Consider the following 16,089-nt stretch of genomic DNA (forward strand, 5'->3'; position numbering starts at 1 on the left):
CGCGATGTCGCCAAACACGGATGCGACCATCATGATGTTGTAAACAGAACCTCGATCCATCCGAAAAAAATGACGTTTTGCCATTCGTGCACCCAGGTTCGTCGTTGAGTACACCATCGCAGACGCTCCTGTCTGTGATGCAGCGTGAAGGGTAACCGCAGCCATGGTCTCCGAGCTGATAGTCCATGCTGCTGCAAACGTCGTCGAACTGTTGGTACAGATGGTTGTTGTCTTGCAAACATCCCCATCTGTTGACTCAGGGATCGAGACGTGGCTGCACGATGCGTTACAGCCATGCGGATAAGACGCCTGTCATCTCGACTGCTAGTGATAAGCCGTTGGGATCCAGCACGGCGTTCCGTATTACCTTCCTGAACCCACCAATTCCATATTCTGCTGTCATTGGATCTCGACTAACGCGAGCAGCAATGTCGCGATACGATAAACCGCAATCGCGATAGGCTACAATCCGACCATTATCAAAGTCGGAAACGTGATGGTACGCTTTTCTCCTTCTTACACGAGGCACGAGACATCACAACAACGTTTCACCAGGCAACGCCGGTCAACTGCTGTTTGTGTATCAGAAACCGGTTGGAAACTTTCCTCATGTCAGCATGTTGTAGGGGTCGCTACCGGTGCCAACCTTGTGTGAATGCTCTGGAAAGCTAATCATTTGCATATCACAGCATCTTCTTCCTGTCGGTTAAATTTCGATTCTGTAGCACGTCATCTTCATGGTGTAGCAATTTTAATGACCAGTCGTGTAATTTCTTATTCTTATGAATAAAGAACCCTCTTAATTCATGTGTGCAGTTGCGTCATAGAAAGAGGATTCCGGCCACCAAACAACATCCTTTCCTTGCTTTCCATGACAGAAGCCTACTGTGACAACTAGATGGCACAAAAGAGAGTTTAGGTACGGTAGTCATGTTTGCGTAAGGGGTCATATTTGGGTACTTTACCTTCTACGATAAAATGGAAAAAAAGCCTTACTATAAAGACAGCTTCAGTCTTTTGTCACATTGTACACTCCTGGAAATGGAAATGAGAACACCGTGAATTCATTGTCCCAGGAAGGGGAAACTTTATTGACACATTCCTGGGGTCAGATACATCACATGATCACACTGATAGAACCACAGGCACATAGACACAGGCAACAGAGCATGCACAATGTCGGCACTAGTACAGTGTATATCCACCTTTCGCAGCAATGCAGGCTGCTATTCTCCCATGGAGACGATCGTAGAGATGCTGGATGTAGTCCTGTGGAACGGCTTGCCATGCCATTTCCACCAGGCGCCTCAGCTGGACCAGCGTTCGTGCTGGACGTGCAGACCGCGTGAGACGACGCTTCATCCAGTCCCAAACATGCTCAATGGGGGACAGATCCGGAGATCTTGCTGGCCAGGGTAGTTGACTTACACCTTCTAGAGCACGTTGGGTGGCACGGGATACATGCGGACGTGCATTGTCCTGTTGGAACAGCAAGTTCCCTTGCCGGTCTAGGAATGGTACAACGATGGGTTCGATGACGGTTTGGATGTACCGTGCACTATTCAGTGTCCCCTCGACCATCACCAGTGGTGTACGGCCAGTGTAGGAGATCGCTCCCCACACCATGATGCCGGGTGTTGGCCCTGTGTGCCTCGGTCGTATGCAGTCCTGATTGTGGCGCTCACCTGCACGGCGCCAAACACGCATACGACCATCATTGGCACCAAGGCAGAAGCGACTCTCATCGCTGAAGACGACACGTCTCCATTCGTCCCTCCATTCACGCCTGTCGCGACACCACTGGAGGCGGGCTGCACGATGTTGGGGCGTGAGCGGAAGACGGCCTAACGGTGTGCGGGACCGTAGCCCAGCTTCATGGAGACGGTTGCGAATGGTCCTCTCCGATACCCCAGGAGCAACAGTGTCCCTAATTTGCTGGGAAGTGGCGGTGCGGTCCCCTACGGCACTGCGTAGGATCCTACGGTCTTGGCGTGCATCCGTGCGTCGCTGCGGTCCGGTTCCAGGTCGACGGGCACGTGCACCTTCCGCCGACCACTGGCGACAACATCGATGTACTGTGGAGACCTCACGCCCCACTTGTTGAGCAATTCGGCGGTACGTCCACCCGGCCTCCCGTATGCTCACTATACGCCCTCGCTCAAAGTCCGTCAACTGCACATACGGTTCACGTCCACGCTGTCGCGGCATGCTACCAGTGTTAAAGACTGCGATGGAGCTCCGTATGCCACGGCAAACTGGCTGACACTGACGGCGGCGGTGCACAAATGCTGCGCAGCTAGCGCCATTCGACGGCCAACACCGCGGTTCCTGGTGTGTCCGCTGTGCCGTGCGTGTGATCATTGCTTGTACAGCCCTCTCGCAGTGTCCGGAGCAAGTATGGTGGATCTGACACACCGGTGTCAATGTGTTCTTTTTTCCATTTCCAGGAGTGTAGTTGTATGATCGATACACCAGCCATAGCAGTTCTATGTACTGAGCTACAGTGTTAAGTCTGGCCCTCATATTGCTGCAAAAGGGATGTCGATAAATTTTTGGAACTGTACCCATTGGTAGTAGTACTATTATTGTAAATGTAAACTCCCCACTGGTAGCGGTTGACAGTTGTATCATCCTGTGTCACTGGCGTCAGTGGATGTAGTATGGAGGGACTTGTGGTCACAGCATTCTTCCGGCAGTTGTCAGTTTTCGTAATCTGGGGCTGATACTACTCAGTCGAGTAGCTCCTTAATTGGCCTCACGAGACCGGGGGCAACCATTCCTACCCTCTCACTGAGGAAAATTCCTTGGCAGTACCAGGAATCAGACCCGGGTCCTCCACAGGGCAGTCAGCGGCGCTGATCACTTAACTGTTCAGGCGGGCTGTATAATTCTTACAACCAAATATATTTTTACATTAAAGAAATTTCCTGCTAAAACGCTCACGGTGGTCGTGTGAAATATCTATGATCTCACGAGACAATGTTGTATCTTGTTAGGCACTACAGATTTTAAAATAATCTTGTACGTATCACACAATATCTCCTTATCGAATAAAGTTGTCTAAAAATAGTTTGCCTGCCGTTGTGGGCGAGCGGTTCTAAGCGCTTCAGTCTGGAACCGCGCGACCGCTACGGTCACAGGTTCGAATCCTGCCTCGGGAATCGATATGTGTGATGTCCTTAGGTTAGTTAGGTTTAAGTAGTTCTAAGTTCTAGGGGACTGATAGCCTCAGATGTTAAGTCCCATAGTGCTCAGAGCCATTTGAACCATTTTGAAAATAGTTTCCACCGGCTTTAAGACCTCAAGAAACCACTTCAGGCACCTGATTTGGATGAAATGAGGTACGGAAGAAATCTGCAAAATCGAACTCACTGTCAAACCGTCAAAACTCGGTTAACCATTGCTTTAAAAGTGTAACCGATTTTGCGAAGTCAGGCGCGACTTATTTTCCCAGTCATCATTAGAATTTTGAGTGCGGTGTTTGAGAGGTCAATGCTGACATAATTCGTATCAGCTGCCTCCTGCAAAGCTCATCCAAATGGATCTACAAAATAATTACCTCTACGTTCTGCAGCACAACATTAAAACAAAGACATTTTCTTATATTTTTGTGGCGCCATTCCCTTTGTTGGCTGAGTTCCTAGGCTCCAGCCTAAAAACCTGCTCGTAAACGTCGTCAAGATTAATTCATTATCAGTCCAGTGCGCCGACACTTCAAATTAGACGTCCCCACTCTTATGCTATGTACTGTAAGACAGCAACAAAAAAAAAGACTCACCACGAAAGAATGATCCGAATGGGACGAATATTGGTTGATGTAATGTACATGTACAGACAAACAAACGATTACAATTTCAGAAAAATTCGATCATTTATTCACGAGAAAGAGCTTCACAAATTAAGTGTTTGTCGCGCTCTGGCCCTTATGCAATCAGTTATTCGGCTTGGCATTGGTTGACGACGTTATTGGATGTCCTCTTGAGGGGTATCATGTCCAATTCTTCCCAGCTGATGAGTTTGCATCGTGAAAATCCCGAGCTCATTGAAGGGCCCTGTCCGTAAAGCTCCAGACTTTCTCAAGGAGAAAGATCCAGCTACCTTTCTGTCCAAGGTAGGGTTTGGAAAGCACAGACAGCAGAAACTCTTGCCGTGTGCGGGTGGGCATTATCTTGCTGAAATAGAAGCCCAGTATGACTTGTCATGAATCGCAACAAAGCGAGGCGTGGGATATCGTCGACGTACCGCAGAACTGTAAGGGTGCCGCCGATGACAACCAAAGCGGTTCTGCCATGAAACGAAATGGCAGTCCAGACCACCACTCCTGGTTGCTGGACCGTATGGTTGGCGACAGTCAGTTCCGGAGCGTCTCCAGACACGACATAGAGACGTGACAGATCGACAGAAAGGATCTGTCATATTTGGGCGTGTCCTTACCACGCCATCAATGAAGTAGCCCCATTTTTTGGTGCATCGACGCGTATTGACCAATGTGTCTACAAGGTGTGGTGTACCACTCAAAGCCACGTAACACGGCGTAAGAACAGTGGTCCTAGAAAGATATTATCTGACTGGGAACAGAGAAGCGTGTCGCGAATTGTCAGTTATAGATGGATGGTTCAGATGGCTCTGAGCACTATGGGACTCAACATCTTAGGTCATAAGTCCCCTAGAACTTAGAACTACTTAAACCTAACTAACCTAAGGACATCACACACACCCATGCCCGAGGCAGGATTCGAACCTGCGACCGTAGCAGTCCCGCGGTTCCGGACTGCAGCGCCAGAACCGCTAGACCACCGCGGCCGGCTGTCAGTTATAACCGGTTTCGAATCCGACTGGGGGTATTGCTGTCAGTGAATGCATATCCCTGTGTACCACTTTCCGAGTGAACATACAAATACTAGGTATTATAATTTGTAGGGATATGAATGATAATGGCCTTGGGAGAGCCAGTCCTGACAAAACTCTACCATCTGGTGAGCAAGATGTATGAGACAAGCGAAATACCCTCAGACTTCAAGGAGAATATAATAATTCCAATCCCAAAGAAAGCAGGTGTTAACACATGTGAAAATTACCGAACTATCAGTTTAATAAACCACGGCTGCAAAATACTAACACGAATTCTTTACAGACGAATGGAAAAACTAGTAGAAGCCGATCTCGGCGAAGATCAGTTTGGATTCCGTAGAAATGTTGGAACACGTGAGGCAATACTGACCCTACGACTTATCTTAGAAAATAGATTAAGGAAAGGCAAACCTACGTTTATAGCGTTTGTAGACGTAGAGAAAGCTTTTGACAATGTTGACTGGAATACTCTCTTTCTAATTCTGAAGGTGGTAAGGTTAAAATACAGGGAGAAAAAGGCTAATTACAGTTTGTACAGACACCAGATGGCAGATATAAGAGTCGAGGGGCATGAAAGGGAAGCAGTGGTTGGGAAGGGAGTGAAACAGGGTTGTAGCCTATCCCCAGTGTTATTCAACATGTATGTTGAGCAAGCAGTAAAGGAAACAAAAGAAAAATTCGGAGCAGGTATTAAAATCCATGGAGAAGAAATAAGAACTTTCAGGTTCGCCGATGACATTGTAATTCTGTCAGAGACAGCAAAGGACTTGGAAGAGCAGTTGAACGGAATGGACAGTGTCTTGAAAGGAGGATATAAGATGAACATCAACAAAAGCAAAACGAGGATAATGGACTGTAGTCGAATTAAGTCGGGTGATGCTGAGGGAATTAGGAAATGAGACACTTAAAGTAGTAAAGGAGTTTTGCTATTTGGAGAGCAAAATAACCGATGATGATCGAAGTAGAGAGAATGTAAAATGTAGACTGGCAATGGCAAGAAAAGCATTTCTGAATAAGAGAAATTTGTTAGCATCGAGTGTAGATTTAAGTGTCAGGAAGTCGTTTCTGAAAGTGTTTGTGTGGAGTGTAGCCATGTATGGAAGTGAAACATGGACGATAAATAGTTTCGACAAGAAAAGAATAGAAGCTTTCGGAATGTGGTGTTACAGAAGAATGCTGAAGATTAGATGGGTAGATCACATAACTAATGAGGAGGTATTGAATAGAATTGGGGAGGAGTTTGTGGCACAACTCGACTAGAAGAAGGGATCGGTTGGTAGGACATGTTCTGAGGCATCAAGGGCTCGCCTATTTAGTATTGGAGGGAAACGTGGACGGTAAAAATCGTAGAGGGAGACTAAGAGATGAATACACTAAGCAGATTCAGAAGGATGTAGGTTGCAGTACGTACTGGGAGAAGAAGAAGCTTGCACAGGATAGAGTAGCATGGAGAGGTGCAACAAACCAGACTCAGGACTGAAGACCACAACAACAGCAACATTGATAAAGTTATTGGATGTCGTCCTGAGGGATATCATGTCCAATTCTGCCCAGCTGGTGAGTTAGATCGTGAAAATCCCGAGCTGATTGAAGGGCCCTTTCCGTAAAGCTCCAGACTTTCTCAGACCGAGGGAGATCCGCATACCTTTGTAGGCAAGGTAGGGTTTGGAAAGCACGAAGGCAAGCAGAAGAAGGTCTCGCCGTGTGCAGGCGGGTCTTATCTCGCTGAAATAGGAGCTTGTCATGAATGGCACTAGGCTCTTCAGTCCGGAACCGTGCTGCTGCTATGGTCGGAGGGTCGAATCCTGCCTCGGGCATGGATGTGTGTGATGTCCTAAGGTTAGTTAGGTTTAAGTAGTTCTAAGTTGTAGGGGGCTGATGACCTCAGATGTTAAGTCCCATTGTGCTCAGAGCCATTTGAACCATTTGAACCATGAATCGCAACAAAGTGAGGCGTTGAACATCGCCGACGTGCCGCAGAGCTGTAAGCGTGCTGCGAATTACAACCAGAGCGCTTCTGCCATGGAATGAAATGGCACTCCATCACTCCAGGTTGTTGGCCTATATGGCGGGTGACAGTCAGGTTGGTATTCCACCGTTGTCCAGACACGACGCAGCGACGTGACAGAACGACGGAAAGGATCTATCGTATTTGGGTGTGTCCTTACCACGCCATAAATGAAGTTGCCCCATTTCTTGGTGCATCGACGCGTATTGTCCGTTGTATCTACAAGGTGTGGTGTACCACTCAAAGCCACGTAACACGGCGTAAGAACTATCTGACTGGGAACAAGACGCATGTCGCGAATTGCCAGTGACAATTGCTTTCGAATCGGACTGGGGATATTGCTGTCAGTGAGTCCATATTCATGTGTATCACTTTTCGAGTGAACATAAGGATACTAGATATTACAATCTGTAGGGATATGAATGAAACGACAACATACACTCAGTCGCAGGTAAGGCAGGTGACAGACTTTCTTTCACTGGCAGGACACTGCGAAAGTGCAGCGTACAATGGAAACTGATTACAAATCACTTGTGCGTCCCATTTTAGGATGTTGCACAAGTGTGATGGACCTGTACCCAGTACACTATCTCGTGAAAAAAAAACACCTTCAAGGTCTCCGTTCAGCGGTACCAAGGTACGATATGTTCGTACTGACGGGTTGCATTGTTAGTGATTTATTTGTCACGGTCATCGGAGACCAGATGAAGCTCAGGAGGGTGGGTCTGTACAACCCCCAGTTTCACTGTGCAGGCAGTAACAGTGCTGAGTTTAGAGGTAAAAGTGTTCGTACATTCATTCTAGGGTAGAACCATGCCCCGCGTACGAATCAAACTCCTCTTGAACAACTGCAAGCATTGGAAGGGGGTTGCATTGTGGGCTTGCGGGAAGCGTGGTGGGCGTATCTGTGGATTGATGCCCATACTGGGCATAGAGTATCTGTGTTGTATCGCTGCTTTCAGCAGTCGGCTGTGGAAAATTCCCAGACCTGTAGACCAGGTTCTGGACGTCCGTATAGCGCAAACACGCGTCGCGATAGATCATTGTGCGAGCAGCAGTGCCCGACCGCCCATCATTCATCCACAGACGAATTCCGGGCTTATGATGCGCCTGCTGTGTCACCGAAGACCATTGTGAGTTGTCTGCCTGCAGCAGTATTAAGGTCAAGAGTGATTCTGGCTAGGATACCATTGACACCACAATGAAACCAGGCATAGCTGCTCTGGTATCTTGAAACACTTCACTGGAAAGTGGAATGGCGCTCTGTTGTTTACAGTGATGAGAGTAGGCTCCGTCGGGATGTGAATGATGGACGTAACACGCATATGGCGTAGATATGGTAAGCTGCCTATCCCAGAGTGCATTCTCCCAGGACACACGAGCGCCATTCTACACTTCGCGGAAAGACAACACTTATGAACTAGCTTGCGCAAGGAGAGGATACAAAGCCTTATGACGCAACTCGCAATTGAATCAGTGCATGCATTCAGGCCAGTGGGTGTACAACTACCATACTGATAAGTTGGCGCAACTGCCATGTCTTTGTAAATTTGACTACCGGCCGGGGTGGCCGAGGGGTTCTAGGCGCTACAGTCTGGAACCGCGCGACCGCTAAGGTCGCAGGTTCGAATCCTGCCTCGGACATGGATGTGTGTGATGTCCTTAGGTTAGTTAGGTTTAAGTAGTTCTAGGGGACAGATGACCTCAGCAGTTAAGTCCCATAGTGCTCAGAGCCATTTGAAAATTAGACTCGATTTTGTAATCATTGAAATCCTGCCTCAGTTCTGGATGCTTCCATGTTTTGCTTGACTCTTTTTGTCAGGACGTGTAGACTAAGAGAAGCTTACCGCTTATAGTACCTCATTGGGGAACCCCAGATATCGCTTCGTTTTCACTAGACGACTTCCCAACAATTACTACGACCTGTGAGCCTTCTGACAGGAAATCGCCATTCGAATCGCACATCTGAGAGATACGCTACAGACATGCGCTATTTGATTAGAAGAAGCTTTTGAGCAATGTAGCCAAATCCTTCTGGAAATCTTGAAATAAACATGCCCTCATGACAAGCCATCTTGGTCTTACATTTCAGCAAGATAACGGCTGCCCGCACACGGTGAGAATTTTTGCTGATTGTCTTGGTGCTTGTCTAATCCTACACCTTGGCCAGCAAGGTCGCCGCATCCCTGCCCAGGTGAGAACGTTTGCAGCATTATGGACAGGGCTCTTCAACTATCAACCGGGATTCTGACAGTCTCAGGCATCAATTGGACAGACTTTGGCACGACATCCCACAGGAGGACATCCCACAACCCTTTCAGTCAATGCCAAACCGAGTAATTGACTTGCATAAGGGTAAGAGGTGAACGAACGCGTTATTGACTTGCTCAATTTGTGTTCTTTCTGTTGAATAAATCATCCAAACGTAAGACGTGTGTATTTCTATTGTCTATTGTCAAATCACAATTTATGAAAGATGTTTACATTTTATTAATAGGATTAAGTAGGAATAATTAATATTTGTCATGTTGGAAATAACTGTGGTCGCAGGGAATGTCTGCACCAAAGTATTGTTAGCAAGAGAGACCGCAAATTGATATAATTTTAACAAGGGCGGGAGAGACCGCGTATGGATACATTTTAAGAAAAGAGCAGGAAAGACCGCGCATTGATACATTTTGTAATGGCAGCAGGGATTGTCTGCACCAGAAAGCATTGTTGGCAGAAAAGACCGCACTTTAGCGTTCGTAAGAAGTCAGTAGTAAGCGAGTAGGTAGCAGGTCTGAAGCGAGAGGTTGAGAGGAGTAGTGTGCCTGCCAGCCACCAGCTATGATTTACAAGAGATTATAAACGGATGTACAGAGACATCAACTATTATCATAAGAGAAACTAATATTATTGAATTATTTTCTTTGCGAAACTCAAGACTACTGAAGGTATGTTTGCGCAATGCTAGTTGTAAGATTATTGTAAAAAGTAAGTCCCATTTGAACGTTTGTAAAATCATTTCATTACCAGCAGTAAATATTTGAAGAAACGTTTTGAGAATATAATTAATTTTTGCCAGCAATGTTGCATTACTGATTATAATCCACCCCAAAAACCATCAACGTAAAACTTTGCAAAAATTTTATTGTTGTCAAGAAAAAGTGTAATTATGAATTACGTAACTTCAGTCAAATTAGTTAAAGAATTACGTCAGCTTTGCTATTAAAGAGTAACGCAAGCTTTAGTAATAAATACAGCCACTTATTATGATAGCCCCCCAGCAGTTAATAGAGTATAGTAAACCAGAGTAAGTATATTCATGTCGCAGTTCGATGTAGCAGTCAGATGGCGATCCAGTAACGGTAAAAATGGTAAGGAACAGTTTCGGGTTATTGCAGATAACGACTGAGGGCCACACGGTCGACACATTCTATGTTTCGTCGATATAATCAGAAAATCACTTTTAATAAGCAGCAATTAAATATGTATGCGAAGATAGAGAAAGAGAATAAATTTCAAAGGGAAGATTTCATTTGTTATTATTAAGCAAGAGATAGAAATCCTAAGGAAAAGTTTCATAGGTTATGGAAAAAGGGAAGGTTATCAATAACAAAAGAGGTATAGAGGAGACGGGAAGGTTTCACAGTTTTTAAGAAATTGTAATCTTTTTTTTTTTTTTTTTTTTTTTTTACGTCAACTAACGATTTCCGTCCCATTCGGATAATTCCTTCATGATGCGTCTTTGTGTGTGTGTGAGTGTGTGTGTGTGTGTCTGTGTTTGTGTGTGTGGAAACAATTTGAGTTTCCTTGTCGATAACACACATTACTTCCCTCGAATAAAGAGCCGTTTACAATAAGCATATTTTCTGTTTCCGTGATGGTTGCGTGTCAGTAGATAACGTAAAAAAATGTCGACAACCAAAGAGCAAAAGTGCGGAACTAAAACGAAAGACGTACGTCAGCGAAGCGAGATACGACATTATAATTTATTCACTGGGTTTACTTATGGTCAGAAATCCCGAAAATGACCTAACTGATACTAGACTGTTGCCGGCGACCTACTACCGTAGGTTGCTTACATATGCTCGTGTTGTACATGGGGTGGTAAGTGTGGAGGTCAGCGCGTGGGTCGAGAGCGCTCTGAGCGCCTCCTCCCAGCGGACGCAGCGGGCCGCGGGCAGCGCCAGTAGCAAGTAGCCAGTGGCCAGTAGACTGCAGCGCGGCGTCCCAGCCGCACCTCTTCCTAGCGACACAGCCTCACCCTCACACGCCAGCCAACCAGACGCTCTTGCTAGCGGATTCGCACCGTTCCCGGTTATATCACAGGTGAGACACAGTAATCAGATATTATTCTACCGTCACTGCTCTTTACGATATTCGTTCCTATGTTTAACTGTTCTTGTACTGCACTGGTGCTCACGTTACCTACTTCAGGCAACTTTTATGCCTGGAAGTGCTCTATCACCTAACTTAGATTTTATGGTATTAATCTAAAAATTGGTTCACCTAACGACTACTCATCGTAGCCAGTTTCATCGGAGTGCATAGTGACCGTCCTCTGACTAGTGTCAAATCAGTGTTCCACAGGGTTCAATTTTAGGACCACTGCAATCAGCGTAAAATACAGGGTGCTGGTAAAAATATTTCATGCACAGCGGTATCCAGACAAAATTGCTTATTCCTTCCACAATTCTATTATTAGAACTGTAAACGAACTGGACAAAACGAGAAATGCTAGTTGCTCCAGACGTTCCCATTGGTGTTGCGGGTGGGACAACGCCAGGGGGGATTAAGCTACAATTACTGTTGTTTTCGTGTTAATTCCACTGTCTTATTATAGTTATATAGGGTTGCTGTATACAATGGCATTACCTACTCCTAATGTACCGTTTTATGCCTGCAAATTTACAATCATTTAACATGAGTTTTTCTGGTTCACTGGATATTTTACTAATAGAAAACAGAGAGTCATCGCAGACAGTTTCATTGGTGTGCAAAGCGATCATTCTTCGACTAGAGAGAAATCATTAATGGTGCACCATGGGGTTCTATATTAGAACCATTCCTGATATTGTGTAAGACACAGAGAGCTATAAATCAGTAAAAAAAATTTGATGCATAGTGTCACCCACTGATATCCAAACTTTTGTCTTTCCAAACATAAGGCTGTTCACAAAAATGGACGTGGTGTCCTTGGAGATTAAATAATTGATTGCTTACATTCTTTTACTTTTTGGATTTTTACAACGCAAGCACGCGAGAATTTCACAATGTCACTATCGATTTCGACTAGCCTGTGGTCACCTTCATACTGTTAACAGATAAAAAGAGGACACAAAGAACTGTTATAGAAATATAGAATCAGTCAAGTAACCATCCACACAATAATACGTAGAACACTGATCATTATGTAGGTACCTGATAGATTTAGTAGATTCTATAATGGTTCTTTGTCTCCTCTTTTTATCTGTTGACATCTATAGATGACAACTGGCTGGTCCAAACCAGTTGCAGCGTTTTGAAATGCTCACGAACATGTCGTCAAAAAATATAAAAAGTGATAGAACATATATTCATTTTGTCATAATTGGCCATATAATCGAATTTCATAAGATCGAGAAATGTGAAACGCTCCTACAATTGGTTTCACGACGCCCCCGTTTGTGCTGGCGGTGGGGCACAGCCAGAACGAATCAAGCAGTCATTGTTTCTATTTTTCATTGTCTTATTCTTGCATTATTATAATGACGCTTGCGTTACCTACTCCATTTAAAACTTTTTATGCATGTAAATAAATTGAGCCTTAACTTATATTTTAAGGTACAAATTAAAAACTAGTTTATCTGATATTTAACTAATCGGAAGCAAAGATTCCCATTAGGTTATTCCAGCTGTATATGCGAAGAACACATTGAGACTGGAGAAGAATCATTGTCGGCGCACAGGAAGATTAAATTGAGGGTACATTCCGCTTGTCGTAATGTGCACAGTAAGCCATAAATGATTTACAGATACATAATGTCATCCGTTGAACTACAAAAAAAAATTATAAGTTCGTAGGATTCTACACCCAGCGCCATTTAGAATAAAATAACTTTGCATATTGCAGACATTCTGATCAAGGGGCGATCTATTAGATTATATTGCAAACAACTCCAGACGAGCATGTATGTGGTCGCACGTGATCGACGAAAGTTGCATGGCAACGTGATTGTAAATAGCTTTTTATTAATGAGATGTTGATGGGTTGTGATCTACATGCTGGTAGAACTTGAATTTTCAAACTATTTTTATTTTCAACATTGTCAAAACATAAGGCACGATTTTGAAAAAGGTGAGATCCAGAGACGACAGCAAAGTACTATTGGAATCGGTCATCAATTCAAAATAAAAATTTAAATGCGACCTTGCCTGCAGTAATGCTTCAAATATTAAAATAATTTTGGGTGTTAGGCAGCATCATTATAAAACACTAAAGCAACGAAATTGCCGGAGTTTCGACTAAATTGCTGCCACCCTCTTCAGGGGTTAAAATTCAAAAGGCTCTGAGCACTATGGGACTTAACATCTGAGGTCATCAGTCCCCTAGAAATTAGAACTACTTAAACCTACCTAACCTAAGGACATCACACACATCTATGCCCGCAGCAGGATTCGAACCTGCGACCGTAGCGGTCCCGCGGTTCCAGACTGAAGCGCCTAGAACCGCTCGGCCACAGCGGCCGGCTCCAGTGTGGTTAACTGCTGAAAACTCGTGAACGTCTTGCTCTATAAACTGCCGATTTCGGTTATCTGGCTGGCAGCGATTGCAGCAAGGCGGAACGCGTGTGCTCGTCAATCAGCGACATTACTTGACCCGGGTTTAACAGCACAAACAGCGGCCACAAGGAAACTTCGTCGCTGCAGGAAAACACTGCCCGCTGGATAGAAGCTGCCGATTTGCTGTTGCTTATCAAATACAAGCGAGAGTTGCCTACCCGTCACTCACTAGAATGGCACAGAAATAACCTGCCGACCCGCTCCTGCTGGAGTTGCCTTCCAGTCAGCCACCAGAGTAGCACGAGCAACAGCCTGCCGTACAGCCATCTCTCTCCTAACAACCGCTCTTTAAATTATCCAATGATATCCCAGATATGAGTCGACGGTAGTCACCAGACAACCGAATTAGACAGCATGTGGAGAAAGACACTCGCCAGTTTCCAGCAGTTAACCGCCCTGAAGAGAACCGCATCAAGTCGAGCGAAATGTCGCTAATTTAGTTGTTTCAGTGTTTTTTAATGACGCGGACTAATACCCAAAATTACTTTATTTAAAAAAAAAATATTTCTCGTTTTATTTTCCTGTGTCAAGAATTGGCAATGGAACCGAATTTCAGGCAACCGAGAAATACGAAGGGAATTGCTAAGTGTTCCTGTAGGGCTGCTGGAGGCAGAGGGAGGTTTTGCATAAAATTCGTCTGCGATGTAGACGTTGTCATGTTTAAACTGATGTGTAAGTCTTTCAGTTACAAGTGGCCTTCGTCAGGGTTGTAATACTCTTTGGGGTGACGCAACTTAAACGCAAGGAGACCATCACACAAACGGATTCGGTCTCGCGTGACAGTCAGTGCGGTTGAATGTGAGAAAATAATGCGTCCATTTTCTCCCTATTTCTCTTTCTTATTTTCGTCGAATGCTATTGTGCATCGAGGATAATTTGAAAGAAAAGTCGATATAGTCTCATACTCAGGGAATGAGCGTAGGGGAGCGATGCAGCAATCTAGCAGCGCCATTCAAGACAAGGTCCTAATGGAGATGAATCGCCGTTGTGTTCCTCCAACCTGTGTTGAGATGTCAAGTGAGTATTAGTGACGCGAGGGTGACTGTGCTGAGTGCTTGTAAAGTGTAGTGTTAGGTTTGTGTTGTTATCGACGAACGGAAGGGAGAAGGTGAAACAGATGCCGACAAGTAGCCTACTGTTCTCGAGTGGGCCGTCGAGCCGAGTCTGACGGACTCAGCTCGATCAAAAACATCACATGTCCTCACTTCATGAGACACTGCGGCAAGGTTCGCAATTTAATCCAGGACACTGAAGCAAAGACTGGTGTTCAGTGACTTTACTCCACCATCTCTCCTCCCCTTGCTGTCCAAAAATGCCTCTGAAAATTTTATCCACCACCAGGAGTCTAACTGACGTACCTCTGAGTCAAGCGCTACCAGACAAGCACCTGGGTTACCAAATCTGATGTTAGTTTGGAAGAAGAAACAGAAATTGACAAAGAACTCTATTATTGTGTGTGCATATTTTTATGGCGTATCTTTTTTGTTTTACTCACCTACATCTACATCTACATCTATACTCCGCGAGCCACCTTACGGTGTGTGGCGGAGGGTACTTATTGTACCACTATCTGATCCCCCCTTCCCTGTTCCATTCACGAATTGTGCGTGGGAAGAATGACTGCTTGTAAGTCTCCGTATTTGCTCTAATTTCTCGGATCTTTTCGTTGTGATCATTACGCGAGATATATGTGGGCGGTAGTAATATGTTGCCCATCTCTTCCCGGAATGTGCTCTCTCGCAATTTCGATAATAAACCTCTCCGTATTGCGTAACGCCTTTCTTGAAGTGTCCGCCACTGGAGCTTGTTCAGCATCTCCGTAACGCTCTCGCGCTGACTAAATGTCCCCATGACGAATCGCGCTGCTTTTCGCTGGATCATGTCTATCTCTTCTATTAATCCAACCTGGTAAGGGTCCCATACTGATGAGCAATACTCAAGAATCGGACGAACAAGCGTTTTGTAAGCTACTTCTTTCGTCGATGAGTCACATTTTCTTAGAATTCTTCCTATGAATCTCAACCTGGCGCCTGCTTTTCCCACTATTTGTTTTATGTGATCATTCCACTTCAGATCGCTCCGGATAGTAACTCCTAAGTATTTTACGGTCGTTACCGCTTCCAATGATTTACCACCTATGGCATAATCGTACTGGAATGGATTTCTGCCCCTATGTATGCGCATTATATTACATTTATCTACGTTTAGGGAAAGCTGCCAGCTGTCGCACCATGCATTAATCCTCTGCAGGTCTTCCTGGAGTACGTACGAGTCTTCTGATGTTGCTACTTTCTTGTAGACAACCGTGTCATCTGCAAATAGCCTCACGGAGCTACCGATGTTGTCAACTAAGTCATTTATGTATATTGTAAACAATAAAGGTCCTATCACGCTTCCTTGCGGTACTCCCGAAATTACCTCTA

The 16,089-nt window shown here is 45.0% G+C and overlaps 1 protein-coding gene across 2 annotated transcripts in view; it reads left to right on the forward strand.

Annotated features, from left to right (window-relative positions):
- The first annotated feature begins 11,027 nt into the window (after positions 1–11,027).
- The window catches only part of LOC126191239 (venom dipeptidyl peptidase 4-like), a 198,283-nt gene continuing 193,221 nt past the window's right edge, over positions 11,028–16,089 (forward strand). For both annotated transcript variants that reach the window (XM_049932045.1, XM_049932046.1), the window contains exon 1: positions 11,028–11,173. The gene's annotated coding sequence lies outside the window, so the exon portion shown is untranslated. The remainder of the gene's footprint in view (positions 11,174–16,089) is intronic.

Source organism: Schistocerca cancellata, chromosome 6 (assembly GCF_023864275.1).
Source record: "Schistocerca cancellata isolate TAMUIC-IGC-003103 chromosome 6, iqSchCanc2.1, whole genome shotgun sequence".
Taxonomy (NCBI): domain Eukaryota; kingdom Metazoa; phylum Arthropoda; class Insecta; order Orthoptera; family Acrididae; genus Schistocerca; species Schistocerca cancellata.